The sequence below is a fragment of the Cygnus olor genome, chromosome Z (assembly GCF_009769625.2).
Source record: "Cygnus olor isolate bCygOlo1 chromosome Z, bCygOlo1.pri.v2, whole genome shotgun sequence".
NCBI lineage: Eukaryota > Metazoa > Chordata > Aves > Anseriformes > Anatidae > Cygnus > Cygnus olor.
The window spans coordinates 17,984,073-18,005,453 of record NC_049198.1 but is presented as its reverse complement, the minus strand read 5'-3'; the positions used below and the strand labels follow the sequence as shown (position 1 = coordinate 18,005,453).

At 40.5% G+C, this 21,381-nt stretch overlaps 1 long non-coding RNA gene across 1 annotated transcript; it reads left to right on the top strand.

Moving 5' to 3' along the window:
- The first annotated feature begins 4,651 nt into the window (after window positions 1-4,651).
- LOC121062357 lies at window positions 4,652-20,926 on the top strand. Its single transcript, XR_005815525.1, has 3 exons — window positions 4,652-4,711; window positions 5,248-5,319; window positions 20,814-20,926. It is a non-coding gene; the product is annotated as an uncharacterized LOC121062357 (long non-coding RNA).
- The last annotated feature ends 455 nt before the right edge of the window (window positions 20,927-21,381 follow it).

Genomic DNA, 21,381 nt, shown 5'->3' with positions numbered 1-21,381 from the left:
GAAGAGGCACACAAGAGCTGTGTTGCAGCTGGCCTCTGAAAAGAACCACTCTTGGGAGAAAGAAACTATTTTAAACTGCCCTCGTGCTCCTGTCCTTTCCCAGTGACTCATGCTGTCCCGCCTGCTCTGTTTCAAGGTTTAATTCTGTACTAGGACATCAATTGAAAACAGCTGGAGGCCTGTCCATACCTACTGACAACATGCTCATTTTGACTCCTACAGAAACAGGGAGAGGGAGCTTGAAGGACCCCAAGCAATTCAAAAAACAAAACAAAACAAAACAAAACAAAAACAGACATAAAATTTTAAAAATAAAATTACTGACTGCTAAGGAGTGCAAAGTGCTTTGTCAACCCTGGCACTGTGCTTGCCTACTGCACTGGCAAAGGTTAGGGAGGGCAAATAACTTTGTTTGTAGCCACAGGGTGAGACCTTACTGCAACTGTGAATAGCCTGTTCTGGACCCTAAGAAGTAGCTAGAGCAGTATCATTTAGGTAAAAATGAAGTCAGGAGCTTAAAACTGCAGGATTCTTTTTGCTATATTGGTCTGGGGAGAAAACGATTTAAAGTCCCATTTCCCATCAACTTTTAGAGTAGAAAGTGTTTAACCGTTAAATGCTGAATGAAATAACTTTAGCCATGTGGTTAGGTCTAGTACAGAGTGTCTGCTCTGAAATAATCTTCCACAGAAATAGTGGTATATAAAGAGTTGAAGAAAGAAAATGCCAAAGAGCAATAAAATATATGCCCTGACTCTTATGGTACAGCTGCCTTTGCATGCAGTCAGCCAGTGCCAGCAGTTATACTGTTGCCACTGTTAAATCATTTTCTAAATTCTGACAGTTTTTGTTATTGTAGCAAATCTGACCTCATCGTCATCCCATGCCAGGACCAAAGAGCTGCTCTATTTACCCACTGTTGATGCAATATTTAAACTCAAAAGCTTTCCAATAGCCATTTTGGATGGAGAAGAAAAAAGCAGTTCTAGAACAGCAACTTCTGCCTGAAACATAATTTAAGGTATTAGCCATTTTGTCTCATCTAAGATGGTGAGTAAAGCCTTCTTTTTCTTTTTTCTAGAAGCCCATACTTCTAGAACAATTTTCTGTCTTTTCAGTTCAAAAAGACTTTGCAGGGGAGGAGGGATGCTTCAAAACCAGATTTAAGTCCAAATTAAAATCCTGGGTCCTAGCAAAGAGCTGTTTTATTTACTTCCTTGTGCTTTTTTTTTTTTCTTTTTTTTTTCTTTTTTTTCTTACATATTTTAAAAGACCAAAAGAACCACTAGAACACTTTATTTGACCTCTTGTATCACTTTTTTTGACCACAGAATTTTTGTCTGTTAAAGACATGCTTGTCTGGGGAGCATCTTCTGGGTATTTTGCTCTCGATCTGAAGATCTCAGATCACTACTTGTCTTGACAGTGACAATAATACAGCTATGGTAATCACCCTTTTCTCTCCTCTGATCAGATAGAGATTCAGTATCCTTCATCTGACTGGGACACCAATGGTAGCCTACTGTGAAATAGAATAAGGCTACCCACCATCTCAATGGCACAAAAAGTGCTGCTCCGCCTCTCCTATCACCTTGTGCCCAATTCTTCCCAAGCAATTAAATTCAGCAATTGAATAACAAACAAACGAACTAACTAACTAACAAAAACACCTCAGATTGGTTTAGTCTGATTATGGAAGGGTCAGACAAGCACCAGCACCTCAGTCTAGGAGCAGTGATGGCAAAGCAAACCCTTCCCTTACACTTGTTGGATTGGCTCTGCTGTAGCCTCAAATTGCCAGGAGTGAGGGGGAAAGGCTTTTGAGCTCAAGGTTCCTTAACACACATGCAGAAAACGGTAAAATCCAAGCTAAATTCAGGCTCTACAGGACTGCTGTTAGTTATATTTAATTACATCAACTGAGTAGAAAAAAAGTGCTGTTGCATCCTGAGTGATACAGAGGGGAAATCAGGAAGGTCATAACAAATACTTAAACTAGTATCTCTCTTGAGTCCTTAATTTTCAGTACAATCCAGGATTTTAGTACCTGAGATGCCTATTTTAATTTCCTCCTCTGAAGATTATGACCAAGAAATCTGATATTGCATGGCTGTTTTTCAAAGAGAAATTCTCTGAGTGGTAAGTGTATGTCTGTTTTTTTGGCTCGGTATGAGTTTGCTGTAGTGGTTGATGAGTTTCAGCCACATCATTTCCTTGGGTCTTTGGTATACTGGAAATACACCACACTTCAGAGTAAATGTGATAAATTATATATCATCACTCTTTTTGTGTGTTCACAGCTTACTATGTGTATGATGTGTGGTGGCTTTCATTAAAAGGGTGCATCTGAGCAGCAGGGCAGCAGGGCTGCAATTGCCCTTTTTGGCTTCTCTTTGTGAAGTCAGATAAACCCCTGGGGAGGAAACTGTGACTGTTCTGAGACCTGAGGGTTCAGCAGGGGGATGGAGAGCCGGGGGAGGCCACGACACATTACAGCAGTTACAGAGCCCTGTCTGTGGCAAAGAACAAGCTGCAGCCAAGCCTCAGAGGTGCTGAAAGAACAAACAGATGTCCTCAAGAGCTAACAAAGACTCTGTACTCTTTATTACAAAGCCATCAGGCTGCTGGAGGTTGTTAGAGTGAGAGCAGAAACAAAAAAGTATGGACACTGCAGGGTTACTATGGGTGGAAAGAAACATGGTGTTTGGGATGCTTGGTTTTGGCTACTCATCATGTTTTTAAAGTTTGTCCTTACACAGTTTTAAAAACTTTCAATAGTTTTAAAAAATATTTTAATAGGCAATTTTTAGTGCTTCTGGAAGCATTCTGAGTCCATATTTGTATAATTAAATTTAAGCATTGACTTTGCAATAACTTCATATAACACTCTTTGGCTCTTTGATGGGCTTTATTTTAAGTAGTAAAACTTGCAAGTCAGGGAGCAACAAGACACTCTTTTTGAGGCTGGTGTGCTTCCAAAAACTAGAAAGAAGGTGGTAAAGAGAATCAGAAGAGCTATGCGTGTCTATCCCTACCTCCAAACCAGGTCCCACGTGTGCTGTCCAGGCCATTTGATTCTCTCTCTTGCTTGACCCAGGCCCTTAGTCCCCAGATCCTCCAGGTTCCCATTCTGCAACCTCTCCCAATCCAGAAGCTGTACCACTTGTATCACTTGCCCTCCAAACTTTCTTCCAAACCCTGTCCCAGTTTAAATCTGCCCCAGCTCCTAGCCTGGTAGAGGCTCTTGTGCTCCACCACTGCTGTCCACCGATATACCCCTCGCCCGCCAATAATGTCCCCCATTGCCAGGTTCTCCAGGGACCCAAGCCTCTACCAGCTCAAAGCTGAGCTTCTCTGACAGTCTGTGCCCAGAAGAGACTCTGGAAACTAAAGCTAGGGTACAGGCAGATAGAAAGTGAAGTGCTTATTTTACTCATGTGAAATATAGAAAGTTTTAAAGCGGACTCCCTTTTAAGTTTAAGCTCTGAGAATTCCTAAGGATATTTTCATCCTTTCGTCTTTTCTTCTGCTTGAGCTAGACCACTTCACAAAAGGAACAATCCTCCTGCATCGATGCATGCACTGAGCACTCTGCCAACCCTCTATCTTCTAGCTTGGCACATTTTTCCTTCTGTGCAAATTCCAGTAAATGTTTTTGTTAAACAGAGAGGAAAATGTTTGATAGATGCCATGAAAAACACTTTCTCTCTCTTAGCCAAACCACAGTAACTTTTTAAAATGAATTAAATTTCCATAATGCATCAGAGAGACTGTGATCAATAAAATTGAGTGGAAAATAATCTTTTTTTTTTTTTTTTTTTGACAAGGGAATTACAAAAAGAGCAAGAATGAATGTAATCTATATCTGATAATTAGCACAAGACTTAACACACACTCACACTATATCACAAAATCTCTGAAGCTGAAACTGAGATCATCTGAATCACAAATGGTGTGTGAACCTAATGAAAGTATAAGGTATATATGATAATTCAGTTATTTTATCACAGAGAGGTGGTTGTTGTTATTATTATTATTATTGTGACTGTTACTGTTACTGTTATAATACTTTGGAAATTCATTTTTATCTGGTCAGATCATCCTGTTATTCAAATCAAGCTTATATTATCACTGTCATCTTGTTATAAGTTAATGACTTTGTAGCTTGTATTGATTTTTTTAAGAGCAAAAATATACAACAAATGCTCAAGTTCCTTCTGCTGATGTTACCCTGCTAACTCTACAAAGACCCAAGCAGGTTATTATATTTGCTCCTAGTAAGGAGCAGAAGTAAAAAACAAAATATTTTCAAAATATTTTCAAATTCCATGCCCACTGATTTGCAGAATAAATCTAAATTCCCTACTCTTTTCTGTGAATATTGGCATAGCAAAGAAATGAGCAAAAAATCAGCAGAAATAGTGCTTCAGGCTGGAAAATAATTAATTAATTAAATAAAAGGTCTAGAATGCTCACATGACAAACTTTTCAAGGCTACTATGTTACCCAGTCTTTGCAGTGACTTCGTTTCTTATTTTGTTGTTGTTTTTCATAAATATATGAAATACATTTATAACATCATATAAATTCTTCTGAAATTTTCCTTCCTTTGCAGATTGGTGATCATCTGCAAATATGCTTGTGTTTTTCAGCATCCAGAAAATGTGTGCATTTGCCACTTGCATTTGCAAAGCCTAAGTCCTTCATCAGTGTAAGTAATGATACCTCTGCAGAACTGCCTGTCCCAAAATCACAGAATCACAGAATCAAAGGGGTTGGAAGGGACCTTGAAAGATCATCGGGTCCAACCCCCCTGCCAAAGCAGGTTCCTTAGAGCAGGATGCCAAATCAGTGTGCAGCCGGACACCACCACTACCTGCTCTGTTTCCTTTTGCTATTTTTCCATTCTGTTTCTAACTGATGCAACTGCTAACCTGCTACTCAGTGACATTTGACAATCATAACCTTTCCCAAGCATTTCATCTAGGTTGAAATTTTGTTAGTGGGTGTGTAGCACCCAGGAAAAAAAAAAAAAAAGCTCCAGGGATCTTCTTCCTCAGTTCCCTCTAGTGTGTCAGCAGGACAGCAGATTATAGAGATGAAGCCAGTAATAGTTATTTTCTAATTCTTAGTCCTAAAAACCTCTGCACAGCAGAACTTTGTTCTGTCTCAAAATGCTTTGTCTCTCCTCAGGGCTTTTAACACCCTAAGCCTTTCTGGTTTGCTTCAGATCCTTTCCTCCATCAGGTAATCTTGCCTGGACTCCTAGCAGCTCCAGTGCTCCTTCAGTGAACTCCTGGCTCAGTTAAAACCAATGATGTAAGTTCTCTGGCCTGCAGGAAAGTCAGGGTTTTATCTCTCATTCTTGTAAACTTTTTTCACTCTACCCCTTCATTCTTATTTTTCATTTCCTCTTGAAATTTCATAAACCTCGTTCTTCATTGCTGGTTCACAGACATTTGCCTCAAATTCTCCATTTCCTTTGTTTTCTTTGCTCTTCAGAGGCTCCACGTCTCATAAGCTTTGAAAAACAAAACAAAACAAAATGTTGTCCATGTCCTGTTTCAAATACTATCAACGGAGCCCTTTTATTGGCTGGGTACATATAGTGCCAAGTCTCATTGCAAAAGTGAATGTTTGCTCACCTTCCAGGACTAGCTGTCTGTTCCTTTATAACACCATACAGCTCCCATTTTCACATCCTTGCCTGACTATTTTATTGGGTTTTAGGCCATTTCTAAAATACTGTTTCTTACAAATGCAAACAATTCTTGGCATTTTCTTTCCTGAATGCAAACTAAACTTCTGATATCCAGACCCACGCACATTTTTAGTTTATGATGCCCAAATGATGCAATAGGCACAGTCTCAAAGAATGACCTTTTGCTTTGCTGGAAGGATGCCCAAGCCTCCTCCTCTTCATGGTTCTCTGTTTAGAGGTGGTTTAAGTGCCATGGTTTTGAGGGTGTTATTTTGTGAATTGTTTTGACTGCCAGTCCACAGCATGATAACCACGTGTCCTTAGTGATTGCTCCTTGGATAAAGCAAATTAGACTGAAGGTCTTTCAAGCAGGAGCTTACAGTTATGTGTAAAAGCAAGCAAGGAGAAAGCAAAGAGTAATACTGCAAGCCCGAATGGTGACCTGCTGTATTCTTATGTGAAAGGGAGGAGGTTTGGGAAAGATTGATTCAATCAATCAGCTAGTGGGTAAATAGTTACTTCTGTAGATGCAGAAAGGATGTTTATTAATGAAGATCTCTGTACTTAGAACACACTTGTTTTATCTTTAAAACCATCAAGCTGTGAGCTTGCAGCACTGCTCCTCCTGTTTACCCTACAGACTTGGAATTTTCTCTTGGGAGAAGCCTTCACACCACAGCAAGATCCAGAACTTTCTTTGAAATGCCTCCAAAAAGTATCTCTCTGTCCTATCCATATTCTGACTCTTTGAGAATTCAAAATCACTGCTCCTGTGGATAAGGAGCTTGTAGGTGCTGTTTGAAACTTGAGTTTCAATTCCTGACTCAAACAGCAGTTGGCTTAAAATAAATGGCAGTTCTGTGAACGTGTGTTTTCTGGTTAGGAAAATATCACCTCCTTCCCTGCAGGGATCAGAATAAAAGAGTTTTCTCTCCCTTTCTCTCTGCCCTTTCCCACCAATATTCATGTTCTTGAGGAAATTTCCTGTTTAATTTAGTTTACACTTGCTGCTTTTTCAGAGTTTGAAGCTTGTTAGCATTTCTACCAGCCTTTGCAAATGCTAGAAAACAGTGATCACCTTTGGGGTGTGGGATGTGATAACCAGAACTGTGCTACAGTCTGAAAACAAATTTAGAAAATGATAATTATAGATGTTGTGGCTGAAGTTACAGCTGCATGATTTTGATTCCAACTTCTCACTTCAGAATTACACTATAGCTTGAAAACCAAGAGCTGGCTGAAGGATCTTTTAAGAACTTTGTGCTGTGCTTGTCATACCTTCTTAAGACACATTACAGATACCTAGGGATTTATGTCTAGATCATTTTACTCTTAACACCTGGGTACAGGCCTATAAAAATGATTAATTACGAGTCTGGTCATTTCCATTTTCTGCTCAGAACAAACATGATCAGTTATAAAACAGTAATTAGTAATCAGTAGTTAATTAAAATGCAATCTGATTGAACAGGTGGTAAGAAACTAGGAATGAGTCATGCTTGTCAAGTCTAGGATAGACTCAGAAGTATAAGCTTCTTCACTCCTTTGCTGTCAGGTGTTGACAGCCTGTATCAGATTTTGTAGCATCATTTAGACTGTTTCTGAGTTTTCCTCCTTGCTTTCAAGTCAAAACTGGCAGAATCTGGACACCAACAAATATCCCAGCCACACTGTGAGTAGTGATGCCAATGGTGCTTGTACTTGACAGTCTCCTACTGAAGAGCAAACACAGTTGTTTGGTGCCTCTGAGGTACCACTTTATTTGACTTGTCTTTTGGGAGTGGTCCTTGGAGTCAGCCATCTCCCTGCCTGTGTCCAAACCTTGCTTTGTAGGGACTTGGCTGGAAGAGCCCTGAGCTGAGCCAGATGCAGACAGTGTAGACAATTAGGCTGCCAGCATTCAGACTCACTTCTGGCCCTCTTTTATTTGGCAGATAGGCATAGCCTTTGACTCATCTTCTAATGATGCCCTAGGGTTTATGTTTATTGTTTCTGCAGCTCCGATACTTAAAACTAGGTTAACAAGATTAAGTCTGTGTACTTCATTCAGACTGAACTCTTCACAAGTCCTTGAATTGTAAATGAATAGTGGCTGTAGGCCAGAGTATTGTAAGAGGCCACACCTGGAGTGCTCTGTCCAGCTCAGGGCTGCTAAGCACAAGAAAGGCAGACCTCTAGCAGTGTGAGGCCAGCAAGGGGCAATGAAGACGATGAATGAATCAGAGCATCTGATATACAAGGAGAGGATGACAGAGCTGACAAGTCTACACTTTTGTTAACCTATTTGACACACGTGAAAGTGCATTCACAAACCTGTTAGATACTTAGGTGGAGAAAAACCCAGCTTTGCTGAGCTCATCCAGATTATTTACATCCAAATACTTTGGACATAATACTTTGGTATTTTAGCTTTGAAAATCAGTGTCAGCTGTATGTTCTGCAGAATATTTTTCTCCCTCCCTCTCCTTTTGATGGAATTGCTCTCCACAGACAGCATTTTCAACCACACTGGGCTGAGGAAGTAATTTTCATAGAATCCCAAAATGGCTTGGGTTGGAAGGGACCTTAAAGATCATCTAGTTCCAATCCCTCTGCTAGGGGCAGGGATGCCACCCACTAGATCAGGTTGCCCAGGGCCTCATCTAACCTGGTCTTGAACACTTCCTGGGACAGGGCATCCACAGCCTCTCAACAACCTCACCACCTCCTGAGTGAAGAATTTCCTCCTAACATCTAATCTAAATATCCCCTCATTTAGTTTAAAACCATTCCTCCTTGCCCTGTCATTATCTGACTGAGCAAAAAGTTGTTCTTCATCTGTTTTATAAGCTCCCTTTAAATATTGAAAAGCTGCAATAAGGTCGCCCCAGAGCCTACTCTTTTTTAGGCTGAACAGCCCCAGCTCTCTCAGCCTTTCTTCATAGAAGAACACAGGCTCCTTTAAGGAGGGGTGAGGAGAAGCCACATCTCCTCTGATATGCTGTGTGTTGCAACCAGCCCTGCAGGGTTTCCTTTCCCAAGCTCGAGCTCTGACTGGTACCAGCAGCAAAAATTTGTGCTCACAAGTGAAAGGGGCAACCTTTGTAAGGGTGGTAAGGGGCAGCTTTTTTACAAAAGCTGGAAGCAGCAACAAGCTGTACTGCTGCTACTCTTCCTTGAATTTCCTCCAGATAGAAACTTTTGAAAGATTTAACATGTGAGCATTCATTTAAAAAAGTTAATAGCCTGGGGTCCAAAGCTGACTACAAGCTTACAGGCTGCCTGCAAGGTCATCATGGAAGGTCGTAAACCGAAGAACTGCTATGGATATGATATGCCCAGGAGTGATGGACAGAACAAAAACAGGAGCTGTCAGACCCAGAGAGACAGTCACAAGGAAAATAATGAATGATATTCACAAAAAAAGTAAGGTGTAGGAACTAGGAAGACTAGTTCTGATATTAAAACAATGTGGTCATTTGTAGGAAAAGGGCAGGGATAGAAAATTTTTTAATGACAGTCATGTGCTTTTTCTGCATTTTCCCCAAGGGCAGTGGAGTATTTTCATAGATCTACAACTAATTTTCGAGTTCTGGATTTCAAGCCAACTCTTCAATTAGCTAAACACTTCAGTATTTTTAGAAAGAGTACTAAATGTGTGCTTTCAGCCAAGTTAGTCACACACATGAGCACATTTTTTTTTTTTAAACTAAACAGTCTATTATTCATGAAAGGCTAATAAGTACATTTGGGGAGATAGGGAAGGAATTAATACTTCTTTCTGTAACAGCAATGATCATATACTTAATGTGGTATGTCAAAACCTACCCAGAACTAGGGCAGAAAATAAACAATGTTTTTACAAACAAAATGCCTATCCTGAAAGACTTGGCTTCTTCCACACAAACATTACAGAAGATGGGAGGGGTTTCTTTTGAATGAAGTAAAGCTGAGTATTTCTCTGTGTAATTAACTGGTGAAGATAACAGTGAAGCTATTACTAAACAGAAGTGATCTAGTGTGCTGGTATTACCTGGCTGAATGTGAATCTACTTAGGATGCCAACCATTTTAGCAATATGACTTCAATACTAGTTTTATCTCATTTCAAATTAGTCTTTTAATTTTTCTGTAACATTATGTTATTATATGATTGAATTCCTATATTTAATGATAGACCTCACTTTTATTTTTTTCTCATCTTTAAGTTAACTTTTTTAAACTCCAAGTTTTCTTCTGAAGTCTTTCAAATCTGTGAAGCTCCATAAAGATCTTTTTCTCATGAGCATACTGAAGTGACTGAGTTATGTTGTGTCTTGAGAAGTTTTAGCAACTATTTCAACAAACGAAAGTCTTACCAGATGCATATCTTCCATAACACTGAAAATTATTATGCTGTTTAAAAAAATAACATTGTGAGTAAGTAGCACGATTCTCACGGTTAAGGCATTTAAAATTTATTACAGGACAAAGCAGTAAAATTTTACATTAGACTATGTCTTGGCAAAGACACCTCATGGATTTAGTTCCTGTGTAGGAGTGATTTATTTAGTTCAGGCTTCTTGGGTCCCTGCTCACTGTTCTTTTTAGGAATTCCATACTGTTAGTAGCTACCCTATATCCTAGTAAAAGGAATTGTTATGAGGACTGTTCCCAGATCAGTTTATTTAGAGGTATCTAATTCTGTGCTCCTACTACAAAAACAACTAGGCTTGAGGGCTGTAAAATTTGAACTTCAAACTTGTTTTATCTGTACTGTATTAAAAATATGATCCAGAGTTTGAGTTACATTCACACAGAGTGTACAGATTTATTTTCTGCCATTAGGGCATCTTACATGCCCTTGCTAAAATTCTTAGTGCGAAACTTATATTACAAAATGGGAATTTAGAAAGCAGAAAAAATGTGGTGATATATGAATTCTCACAGCAAGTGTGGTGTCTTTGCTGCTACAGACTTTGTTACCTTGGTCCTCTGTAGACCAGTAGAGCTCAGCATGGTCCCCTGAGTTGTATCTTGATCACAACTTGTCTCTTCTTAAAGCACAAACACTAGATGAAAGTGAGCAGAGAACTGAAACCCTCTACTATGCTCTCTCCCATGATCATTAAATTGAAAACTCAGTCTTCTCAGCTCAGTTGGCAAGTGTAAATATCCTATATGGCAAATCCAAGACCCTGGAGTATTTGAGAGATGTAAATGAAACACAATAGATGCTTCACAGCAGGAAAAGGTCTTGTTTAGTAGTTTCTGTTTTTCCTATTGAGAGTGTTTCCAAACCCATGCTGCTGTTTTGTTCATGGTCATGTTATAAGGTTCTTAATTAATCCCTCTTTGCTCATACTGCAGCAGCACTGACATGCTCCAGCGTCATACATTGCACTGAGAAAACCCATAACAAAGGGCTGGAGATCCTTTCCTCCTCTCAAATGACACCAAGTGAACAGCTCCAACAGATGGAAAAGGTACAAGGGATAGGAGGCAATGTATGGACAATATATAATGTATATATGTTTAATATATGGACAAGTTTGGGCCCATTTTTGTGGGTAACCATGGCAGTGGAGAGGTGGTGACTCAGTTCAACGTGTACCGGCGATGAAAGTAAAATAACCCTTCGGCCAATATAGCTACTAAGAGCTAAAACATGGGTCGCTGTGACTTCACAGGGGCTAGATGAAGACAACACAATTTTAGCAGCTGACATGGCTTTATCTTCATTTTTGTCTTGTATATGTATATAACACCAAGTAATAAACTGACAGGCCTCTGCATGCCAGCTGTCTAATGACTCAGTGTTTTGTCGGCTTTAAGGCAGAGGCAACTGAAGGAGGAAAGTGAGGGAAGATGAAGAGAGTGATGACTTGACTTTAATCGTTTTTATTTTCCCTCCACCGCTGCCTGGGTTCAACAGCCTAAGGCTGGGGTGTTGAGCTGATGATATTGTTGCAGCTGTATGGTTTGTCCTGCACATCCACAAAGAGCAATTTCTTGATTTAGGGTGAGAGCTTGACTTATTTACTGCCTTGATATTGAAAGGTGCTTTTTGCCTTTTAAAGCAGAACAGAAGATTTCCAGTAACTTACAAAGGGATTAAAGAATAAAACATTTTTTTTTTTGCACAGATTAATAAAGAGGAATTTGTGAGAGAGCCTTCCTTAATTAAAGTAATGAGATTATGTAAGCATTCTTTTTTATTTTTTATTAAAAAAAAAAAAAAAAGAAGAAGAAGTTGTTCTTCTCTGGTAAAACTCATGTGCTGTTGAATATGGTCTTTCCTAAATCTGACAAGATTTGGGAATTGTTGGGCTTCAACAACTGCTTTGCAAGGCACAACTTGGGTCCAAGTTCACATTATTTGAGGTAAAATATTTTTCTGAAATAGAGTAAGTTTTTATTTTTTATTTTTGGGGGGGGATTCTTGTGGAAATGACAACAAATGTGAAGCCTGTAAGAGAAACCTTGAGCTCAGATCACCTTACCTTTAGCAAATGCAATCCGAATAATTATTACTGGGAGATCATATATAAGATTCATGATAATAAAATCATGTGATAACCTACCATACTGTAGTGATCGTGTAGCATCTTTTTGTGATTCATAACACAGACATTTTATTCTGGCAGTCAGACTAATCTTAAACGTTTCCAGCATTTCTGCTGGCCAAACTAATAAAAAATATGTATATATCCTGCCAACTAACTGGCCTAATTAAGAATGAAATCTTGAAAGTACACCTCACTAAAAACAATTGGTAGTAGAAGATAATCTTTCTTACACATAGGCCAAATACTGTAAATTCTACTTGATGATAAAGCTCATCTTTCCTGGAAGCCTCCACTTTCCTGTGGATCCCAAAACCTGTGTGTAAGGTTGTGCCTGTCCCATGCTGATATCTGCTTTGGCTTCTGGCCCGCCTGATTTAGTCACATCTCCTGCTGGTGGGTGCATGAACCATCAGCAGGTCCAGTTGGATATCTTCTTAAGGGCATCAGGGACCTGACTCGCACACTTATCCTTCACTTTTTGCCATGGTGCTTGCAGTACCAGGAGGGAATGGGCTGTAGGATTTCCTTTTGGGAAGCCAGTAGGAGAACTGACTGAACTGGGGAAACTTGGGTGTAGATAAGCAGCAGTTGTCAGCTAAGCATAACAGATGACTGTGTAGTCTTTATTTCACATTCAGTGTACTGTGTATACATACTGGCAAACATTTAATCTGCAAATTACTTCGTTTCAAAGATTAAAATCTTCAATAAACTCAAGAATAAGAATACTGATACACTTTGTTTAATCTCTAACTGGGTTCTTTTTTGGAAGTCCAAACATTCCTAGACAAAGATTGTTTTTCACCCTGTACACTTCTTGGGAAAAAATCTTCCCACTTGAAATATTAGTTCTGCTTTATATGCTCTACATCATTAGAGATCTGGTTTCTTTAGATATAGCAGCATTAGAAATGATTCCTGGAGCAAATATCTAAAGTCTGGAGGAGGGCTGGAAGCTTAAACCTATTCTTATCCTCAGAGATTTTAATTTTAGGCATCTCCCAGATCAGCATGTAGTGTTTTGGGATTGTTTGTCTGAGGCAGTGAAATGATATGAAAAGATTCTTATGTTTTATTTGGAGACTAATGCAGGGAATATGAAGTTATTTGGGGTCAACTAGCAGCACGATGGTATGGGACACTGTGTGTCCACCAGGACAGGTGGGCAAAGGCAAGCATGCAGAGCAAACGTGGGTGGGCACTTGGGCTTCCCCTCCTGTGCCATCCCAGTGCTGCCAGCCCAGCCCAGCCCAGCAGCTGGCTGCCTGCAAACTGCCTGATTCTAATTCATTTCCCAAGCTGTGGGGAGGAGGCTGTGACCAGTGACAAGACGGTGTCCTCTTCTGCCAAAGCCCAAGTCCTGAGGAAAAATATTTGTTAACCACTTAGGCTGTTTTGTAAAAGCATGTGATGAAAGAAAATGCTTCCTTCAATGACTTCTACAAACATCACAAAACCTGTTACTGGACCAATGCTATTTAGCTAATTCATTTACCACTGGTGTCAAACCTTTCTTTCTTTTGTTTTCTAGCATAACTCCATCTCACCTTACTCATTTGACATATTAACTGAACTCATTAGTGAAGAAGAGATCTGAGCCAGCTGGACTTCACTCAAACTGGATTACTTCATAGGGACATGCAATCCATCAGACAGGATAAAGTAAACACTCTGTTGGGTCATAGTCTTCCTGCAGTCCAGTCCATTTAAAATCCTGTATGAGATCATTGCAGTCACTAAGCAGATTACACACTTGCCATTGCAACATGGGGGAATGTGTCAGGAGCAAAAGGTTTGCATCTAGGAACAGATGATTGGCTGTTCTCACCCTGGGCAGCCCTGCTCCTGCTGGTGCTGTCAGACTGTGCCTGCCTGAGGCATTTAGAGTGTCCCCATCTGATGGCAATGCATCATTTAAACAGAAATGGGATATTACTATTTCAGTTTTATGGATGTATGTTTTATTATATTGAAATATTTTAAAAGATTGACCTGCTTCCTATTCTTCCATCAACACAAGGCAAATCTTAAAGATGCATATGACCAAATACCCACTAATCAAATGCCAGTGGCAGATGGAAAGCAAACAGAGAAATAGTTGCTGTCAACGCGTTATTAGCAAAGAGTATTATAGTCATGGAAGCTAGTCCTGCCAAACCAGGTGCTCAGGTATCCCTGCTTGCCCCTGTGAGCCCTCTGAGGTCAGTGGAGGCCCTTGCAAGGCTCTATCTATCTTGTGCCACTGGCTATGGCTCTGACGGGAAAGCCCTCCTGCTGCACCAACATTCATGTGCATCGTTAGCCTAATTTGCTAAATCGTCCATAAATAATGCCTACCAGCTGCACATTGCTCAACACCACACCTCAGTATCTATGGTGGCAGGCTGCAATGTGGACAGGGTCTCTGCTCCATGCGGGGCTCTCACAGCCGTGGTGGGAGTTGTTCCTTTGTGCCTGGCTGAGGACCAGACTGGCTGCAGCCCAGCTGAGAGCATTCAATGGCACTGTCTCTCTTTTTCCTGCCTCCGGGGCTGCCAAGGCAGCAGCTTCTTCGTATGGCAGGAACATGAATTATTTGAGTATTTATATTTCAGCCAATGAGAATGTTCAAAATACCATACTGGTATTCACTAAGAAAAGACTCTTCTTAAGCACATACTAAAATCACTGTAAGGATCTATTTTTTTCTTTTTATTTTTTTCCCCTCCCCCCTGCCCCAGTTGTAGAGAGCAACAGTTTGGGGAAATCCGGAGCAATGAGACATAAAAGATCTGCTTAGAGCTCACTAGAGGGACGTTGTAGAACAGCATTTCTCTGAAATGTGCAATTGCAACAAAATCCTTTATAAAGGAAACAAAGTACACTGGAATTGTTTAAAAATGGAAAAAATGTAGTTGTTTTCATTGTCTTTTTGGAACAGCTTTTTAAAAAGTATATTATATTGAAACCTAGCAGCTTGGAAAATGCTTTGGCATTTCACTAGGAAGAAACCTGAATTTTTGGGCTTTTATCCAGCTTAAAATGAAGTTAAACTTCAAAATGTGAAAAACTTTTCTAGCTAGAATTTCCGTTCTTCATATGACTGTCGTATTTTCCGTGTCCTACTTACACTGCAAGAACAGGACATGAAAGCAGTTGCAAGCTAAGATTTTGTTAGCAGGCAGATTCCCGGAGAGTTTGTTCTTCCATACATTAAAATTGCCTAATTCTATTCTCTAATTACTTTTTCCAGCTGCTGAGAGATTTTGTACTGATTTCCTATTGGCAAGGAAATTCCACTTGAATGTGGAAAGAAGGAAAATCAGAATGGGAAGCCAGTGGCAGATTAAAGAAAAAATGTTTTGTCAGTATTACACATGTGGCAAGAAAGGAGCATAATTCTTTTTAAGCAGCAAGTCTATCACAGATGCCATGTCAAACTCTGTTCTTCCACATTTATGAGAGTTTCCACATGGTATTTCAAAGGACAACACAAATTTGTCAGATACTTTTTTTCTGTATGAAATCCTTTGGTTTTGCCCATTTTATGGTCCTAGCCTTGTGTTACAGTCTTGATGATATACAGGAATATTCCATACAGCACCCCTTTTCTCCCATTCAGGAATACTCCTTGTAAAGGGTCTGTATGCAAATCCTTCTTAACTGAAGTCATTGGAAACAAAAATTCCTCTGTCTCTCTTATCAAATTGCACTGTGGGATAAGATATATATTCACCTCACCCGTAAGCTTACTGATTGATTTAATTGCTTATTATTGCTATTATTTTTTATTGCTTATTATCAACCATTGCAATCAAAACCAAATGCAAAGGGAAGATGTGCAACGTCCTCACTCCTTGCACTAATCAGCCCAGACTCCGTGCCTTGGAGAGGCCCCAACTCCATGGGTGCTTCTGACAGCATCTGTAGTTTATAGAAGCCCGAAAAAGCAGCTAAAACTTTAGAGTTAACGTTCATCTCTACATGCCAGAGTAAGGTTACCACAGTGCTGCACAGCCAGGTTTTTGTGATGGGATACTCTCTCTGATTGTGTTTATGTGTGGTTACATCTTAAATGTGTTTGCAAGCCTTCTGCTTGCTAGAGGTGGCTCCACTGAAATGAACTTATCCCACATCTTTTAAAATTCCTCTCTATAGACTCCCTTTCAATAGGACACATTCACCTTCTTTTTCAATATGTTCAGAAAAACCACATTCCTCAGTAGACTGTCTTCTCGTTTGTGCTGGTTTTGCTGGTATGGCTTCTCCTCTGCATTTTCTCTAATGTCAGCCCAATACATATTCTGAATGACTTGGAAGCTCTCCCCTCCCTGGATGCCTCAAACATTTGACAAATCACGCACATAATCAACAACGTATCATCCAATTGCCAAAAGCTGACTCTTCTTCAGCTTGACCAAATCACAAATCCCATGTGAATCCATCTCCTATCTAGGCCAAGGATTTAAAAGGCAGCTGTATCATGACTGTTAATCAGTTGTCTGAAGTATTACACAAACCATACAAACAATTACATAATTTATCCTTTGTTTAACATTAACAGATAACCCTTATTGATCATGGGCTACTCTTTCTTTGAATAATCTGTATGCAAAGTTATTTAAATATGTACCCACATTTAATATCTTTTCAGGGAACTATCATAGAAACCTGTCCAATAGGAGTCCCTTAATAGACTCATTTTACAGTATCTTTTCTCAAAACTCAGCTCATTCCCTTCATTGACAAAACCACAATGGAACATTCTTTAAGTGAGTGCAAATTATTTGAATGTTGGGGTTTTGTTTGGTCCTTGGCAGGCTTGGCATCCTGTGGTAGCAGTGGCATTACCAGCTGACTCTTCCCACCGCAGGGGAAGCGTCAGTGCACACTGGTGAGGTTTTGGTCTCCGTGCCCCCCCTCTAGTTAGGAAGGATCCAAAAATAGGGTGTAGTAATGCCTCACCTTTTTTACAGATGGGACTTACTGCAGCCTCATTGTGTGGGCAAAACAAATGCAGCAAGATTTAGACTACAAACCCCAGCTCAGCTGTCCAGAGCTGCTTGTGGATCCCTGATCCAACAGCATCCCTGCTCCCAGGCAGCAAGCAGTCCTGCAGCCTGCCAAGAAGCTCCTCCACAGCTTTGCATCTGGACTCATGGGATCCAGATGTGCCCCTCACCTCCGTAGAGTGGTCCTGCCACTTCTGCACCTGCTGAGCTGGCAGCAGGGGTGGCGTGGAAGTCAGCTGTTGGGTCCTTGTTCATCTGGACCAGTGCACTGTCAGCTAAGTGAGCTCATCTCCACCAATTGTTGTTGAAAAAGGGCTTTCACAGTCTGTAGGGGGATGGATCCCATCTGCCTCCGAGCAGCGACACGCCTGTCCTTGCTGAGATGTTGGATCCGTTCTGGTGCCAGATGTTTTGTTAGCTGGGCTGGCCAGCCGGAAAAATTCTCGTGGTTTCATGGGGAGTGTGATAGCTCTTCCGTCAGCTGGGTCTGCTTGTCTACCGGGCAGAATTTAATCAGCGTCAAAGGTACTAAAGAAGAGCACAGGAAATACTGCCTGCTTTTTGGCTTTATAGGTAAAATCTGATATGCGTCAGGTCTATTTAGCTGCTTTAGTAAGGTTAAGTTGAGGTAACATCAAATTTCAGGTTTGATCCTAGGGTTCTCTTGATATGCCAACTTTATATTGCTTGCCAACAGCCAACTACTCATAAAGAGGTTAAGTTCTGTGAACCTGGAAAGAAATTAACTCCTTCCATTACACTGCCTCACTTCTTCCATCACTTGTCCTGGCAGAAGTGTTAGTGTCAAGACTCTTTTGACATTTTTCATGTGTCCGGCCACAGATGTCCTCAACATATTAAAGCTCTTTTGAAATAGTCATTGTGAATATATATAGTCCTGCCCTTGCTATATACATTCTTAAGAGTATTCCTGTACCTCATCTAGGCAAGGTGTGTAGATAGGATGGACTTACACAAGTCCTGAATGTTTGGTGTGTATGTGTGTCATGAGGCAAAGTTTTCTCAGTCCTACTTATATCTTAGCAAGTCACAGTTTTCTATAGGTACTTGGCAGGGCTCTGGTGAAAAGATATTGACATAGAAACCATAATTTGTAAAATAATGGTAATCTCAAAGAGGGCTGGTTATGGCAGAAATTTCAGGTGCCTGGCAGAGTGCTCCCATGCAGCAGTGAGACGAAGATGGAAGAAGCCATTCAGAGAGCAGAACAAAGACTTGCTCACTGCTTGGGGCTGCAAAGAAGCTGTAGTTTGCAAAGGAGAGGTGTTTCTAGGAGACATCTGCTGTTTCCGCCTGTGTGCAGCTCTTCACAAGGCAGTAAGGGGGTTTCTATGACCCATCAGTGAGCTGGCTTAGCTCTGTATACCAGGCTGGAAATATCAACTCTGTTACTGTCAAATGAGGTGTTCTGGACAAAAGATAACAAATTGCAACCTCAAAGTTTGAGATCACTTGAGATGGTCACAGCGACACAACAAGCAAAAGGAAAAAAGCTGAATCCTGATTTTGGTTTCCTTTTCCTTCTCTAGTGCTGGGGAAGTGCTGCTCCAAGCAGAGGAGCCTTTCAGCTGCAGATACTGCAGGAAGGATACAGGGCCAAAAGGAAATCACAAGAAGCAGCAGCGAGATTGAGGCCCAAACCCCACACGCTCATTCTGCAGTGTCTGACTGTATACGTATTAACCAGGCACAGTTTAAGTAGTGAGGTATGTGTTAATTGACATGAAACAAGCACTTGCATGTATATAAGGGGCAATGTGATTGTATCTGTAGCACAAGATGGAGCAGAAGTGCTCTGGCTCCTGAAGGCAGCCAGATTGTCCAGCAGATGTTATAGCCTGTTGCCGTTCATTCACCTGCTCATGTGAGGTCCCATTCTTGTGCTCCTGTAAAAGGCCCTGTTTGAGTTTACTACATAGCTGATTTGCTTGACCTTTGTTCTTGCCTTTTTTTTTTTTTCTCTCTTTGTTTACTCATCTTTAAGCTTGAAAATGCTCTCATCTACAGCTGAAAATCTAACCATACCTGTCTCTCACATTACATGCCATACAATACACATGCCATATAGACCCATTCAGGCCTATAAATCTCCTCAGCTTCAGCTTGGCTGATACAAGATCAGGTTTTCCCCAGTGGGCCAGAGGACCAGGCTGACATACTTTACAGGACTGGAGACCTTCTACAGCCCAGGCAGGAGGATCTGCTGCTTGTTGCAAGCTCTGCTGCCCCCTGACCACCTCTGCTCCACCAGCACAATGACGCCCTCTGCTCCGTGATGCAACAAGTTTTAGCTCATCATGAATTTATTCCTTCTTCCCTGTCAAGGGAAGACCAAGGGGAGGGCAGCTTGTGCTCCCTCCAGGGGAAAGAAGAGCCAAGAGCATCTCTGCCTGTAGACAAGGATTTTTGCATTTAGCACAGAGTGAGCTTTTCATTTTCCTCAGCTAACATAGGAAACAGCCAAAAAAAATTCTTCTTATGCCAACTTGAGCTCATCGAGACACTGTTTAATGCAGAGTTTTTTTGGTTGGAGTTGTTTCTATTTAGTTATGTCTCTTACAAATTCTTGCCAAAGTATAAAATTTTCTGTTGATAACTTCAGCACTGGCACTGTGACCTTACGAGCAAATATCAAGGTTTGAAACCTATAACAGTTGTGGTTGCATTTGCTTGTGCTAATCCCTCTACCATCTTGTTTAACACACAGCAAAGCTGAGCGCTATGTTATTGCGGCACATCTAATTTGAAATAATCCTCAAACTTGTTACAGAGATTCAAAGTAAGATTTCAAGTGTGCAAAGTCTGAGAAGTGTTTAGATTTATGTTCTGATTGGTGAACTCCCAACTGAAAAAATCAGGTTCAAGTTCGCTGTTCCTCCAAGGTTTCTGAGCATTTAACTTCTGTGGTTTCAGATATATTGCCAGCCACCTCAACCAGGCAAGGTTCCTACTTCTGTTTCCCATCCTGTCTTATTTCAGTAATTATGAAGTGAGGAAAAACTTCAAGGAAAAATATATTTTGGGAAGTAAATAACTTCTGTCAGGAACAAAATATGATTTCTGAACAGGCACTACAGAGGAATGAATGTATTCATCAGCCTGTTAATATCTCGTCATGGATGATGGCCCTACCCTTGAATGTGGTTTTGAACAGTGCATGCCCCTGAATATTTTTCTCTCCCGGTCCTGTTCTCTCTTTCCTTCTCCGCCCATGCAGTTCCTCCCCAAATGTTGCACAGATTGTCACTTTAAGATATAAGGTTAAATCCATGCTCCATGAACAACAAAGCAATTTAGGCTTTCCCCTTTATTTGAGGCCAAAAGTTAGAGCACTGTTAGTATCCAAAAAGAAAAATATAAAGCCATCTGAAATAACCTTGAATTTTTCCAAGAACTCAGTATAGAAATTAGCATTGTCTGTAGATGCAATTTTCCCTCATATATTTGTCTGCTATTGCAACACAAACACTGCAAAGATTTATGAAGGTGTTTCTTGCCCATACTGTTTATTTCATTGTTGAAAATGAAGAATTTGCTGAGTAACCTCTTTACAAATGTGTCTATTTTCATACAGGAGGTTCAGTTTGGACAGCAGCCAATCCATTAATGCAGGAAACTGGTCAGCTGGTACGTAATATTTGCTAGTCCCTGCAAGATTTATGCTCCTCTAAAACACTCCCCATACATTAACTGCAATACCAGAGAAAACACTCACATTTTTCTTTATGTAGCCATGAAAAAGAACACATTTTAATTGTCAGCACAGATTACACTAAAAGCATCACATGACTCAGGTTCTGTCCTAGCCTGCTTTATCTGGTTGTCCTGGTGTGCTCCTCTTACAGCAACCACAGATGTCTTCATGAAACAGCTGTTTTGGGGAGACCAAATATTCAAAATGGATACTCTCGACAGAAGTATCGATAAGCAAAAATTTCACTTAGTAAATTATCCATTAAATGCATCTAGCAGATTTCTTACACTGGCTTTGATGAGGTCCGTGTGGGTGCTGCAGTGAGCATGAGGAAAGAGTGGGCCTTCAGCAGAACCTCCTTCTTCTGCCCTGCATGCCTCCCTCCACTTTGTGCAGTAAGATACCTGCTGATAATTTTAACAATGATGTGAGGAATGAGGTCTGTGCA